Below are 3135 nucleotides of genomic sequence, written 5' to 3' on the forward strand. Positions count from 1 at the left end.
TGCACATGCACATGATCGGACATAGTCTGCAAGGATTTATAATAGTAACAAGAGGGTGCGGGACGGGGTACTGGGAATTATGTGTGAATTTACATGCAAATTTATTGATTTTAAGCTAACCTTCGTCGTTTTCATGAACGATAAATATTCTCCTAAATGCATAGTTTTGACCATATTTTAAACATTTTATGCTCGGTTATAGACCACCAGGCGCGTATTTATTTTCATAATTCAAATTACCTTGTTAATGATATAGCTTCAGAATATTATGTCATTGTTCTTTCAAGAACGACATCATGAAACACAAATTTGAGAAAACGACGTTTTTCCTGACGTCACCATCTATTTTGGTACTTTTATTATGGTAAAGAACTCTATCTATGTTTCAATATGTATTATTTTCTAACCTTAAGAAATGCTAAATATATAGCAAATTGTAATTAACACGTATATTCCAGGATAGACTATATATTCTTCAGTCCTTTTTCTTTTATATTTCTTTTCTAATGAATGGAACCAGTCTTTATTCTATTTCCATTATCAATCGTTTCTCTGAGAAAATCTCTAGTATAGACTCACTTTTGACTCCGTTTAAATTCAGTGTTAGAATAAATTAATTTTTTTATATGTATTTGTTTCCTTTTTTATATTCGGTCTGGCGGCTTTCTACTTTTGGTATACCCGTTTTTTTTCCATTATTAAAACTGAAACTGAAACTGAATGATTTGATTAAACGCCTATTTTTGTACAATGACATATTAAATGGCGTTGTACATAATAACAATAATAATAATAATAATAATAATAATGATAATAATAATAATAATAATGATAATAATGATAAAAACAATAATAATTACAGCCTTATTTTAACAAACAGTCATGACCGCACCCCTCCCCTTGAGGTCATTTTACCCCTATTGCGAATGCCAGTGCTTAAAGCATCACATGGTACGCCCAGAAGGGCTGCATATAGAGGTTCAACATCCCCCCCCCATCCCCCAACACACACACACACACACACACACACAAACATCGGTTAATGGAGCCATCATATACTATTTAAAAAATAAATACTGCACACTACCCGCCCATAGAGCCTGTACCAACAAATGTGTTTAATTAAACAAACCTTGGAAATATAAATGTTGAAATGTGAAACCTTTTATAAAAACTATCACTTGCTGTCTCCGCATAATAAACAGTTATCAAAAATTTTAAAACAATGCCACGAAATCTCTGAAATACAATGTCTTAAGATTTTTTTTTTGAATGTGTCAAGTGATTTACTTTTGCGTAGTTCTAACGGCAGTTCTTTCCAAAGTTTTGGACCAACAGTACAGAAACTTCTATAATTGAATGTTTTGAATTTGTTGTATGGAACAACATAACGACATTCAGAATTTTCTTACGATCTCAAACATTATCTACTACGAATATACTCTGTAAGCAATTCTGTTGAATACATAGGTGCTCTGCCGGTGTGACAGCTATACATGAATGAAAGTATCTTGAACTCATTTCTTGTTTTCACCGGCAACCAATGTATTAAGTGATACAATGCTTGTTTAGAACTGTCGAATTTCCTCCTGTTAAGGAGAAGTTTTGCGCACATGTTTTGAATACGTTGCATCTTACGCACCTCAAAGTTAGCTACACGATACAGTATGACATTGCAATAATCCAGACGTGAAATAACTAAAATTTCAGTGGCTGCTTTTGTTAAATATTTTCGGATGTTCTTAATTCGTAGTAGTAATTCAACATGGCTGTACGACATTTTGCGATTTACATGATCTTTAAAGTTCAAGGTTTCGTCAAGAAATGCACAGAGATATCTAATTGTGCTTTCACGTTTGACATCATCACCAGCAATGTTAATGGAATTTGTAAAACATTTGTTCAATTGAGGTCTTCTACCAAACATAATAAATTCAGTTTTGGAAGTTATTTCAGAATTACCATCTTAAAGTTTTCGTAGTGCCTGCTTTTAACGGTTTGATCTAATTAATTGTTTTAATTAAACATTCATTAAGTAATTGCACTTAATTGTTATGTGAGTATACTATCACAATTGGCGAGATATATTTCTACTTATACGTTCATGTATATATATGAAATATTTCCAGTACAAACATGATCCCATAGGCGCTGTTTTCCTCAGTGCATCAGAATTATTAATTTAGCGATGGTATAAGACTACTCTATATGAAAGGATTTTATATGTAAAGAAAAAAGTATTTATTGTATATTTTATGTAAATACGACCTGCTTCTCTGATATTCTTTATGTTACACGGCATTCTAGGCCGGTATTCACTAAATATTTAGAGTAAACAAACACTTATTAGAAAATATTTTGTTAAATGTTTGTTAAACAGCATGTGTTGTGGCATTTTGTATAACATTATTGATTTTAATATCACTAACCTTTTAAGCGTGTTTTTAAGATTACTTTTAATGGAGTTTGGCAAGCTACAAGCACGAAAACAAACTCGCCAAGAACTGCTCTCCGGGAAGGCCGCACCTCTTTAAATGTATCTAGAGCGATGACTGATTTTAGTTCAATGATCATAAAGACACTCTCAACAAAAAGCAAGGTATTACAGTTCAGGTATATGATTGCTTGCTATTTTACAGGTCGTCTGAGTTTTGAAAAAAAAAAAGTATTGTCGTCACTTGATCGTTGACGTCGGCGTTGGCGTTGGTTACGATTATTGTGTAGGTCCACATTTTCTGAAAATCTATAAGAGCTATTATAATAGCTTCATAACTTTGCACACTTGTTTGACACCAACATATAAGGCTAATGATCAAAACTCACTTGCATTTTGTAAGAAATATATACAATTTTCCTATATAGAGGAATACGTTGGCTAAGAACCATAACTGTCACATGCACTTTGTCAGAATTATGCTCCTTTTTATACTTAGAAAATTGGAGTGGATACTTACTTCTCTTGTGCATGCCCACTTTCTTGAATACTATAGAAGTTTGCTAACTTACTTATCATTTTCAGGTTAAGTACTTTCAATTTGGCTAAAACTATAACTATCGCATGCATTTTGTCAGAATTATAGCCCTTTTTGCACTAAGAAAATTGAAATTTCTTGCTTAATTGTTTTTTGTTAGGTC

This window comes from Mercenaria mercenaria, chromosome 16, assembly GCF_021730395.1.
Source record: "Mercenaria mercenaria strain notata chromosome 16, MADL_Memer_1, whole genome shotgun sequence".
NCBI lineage: Eukaryota > Metazoa > Mollusca > Bivalvia > Venerida > Veneridae > Mercenaria > Mercenaria mercenaria.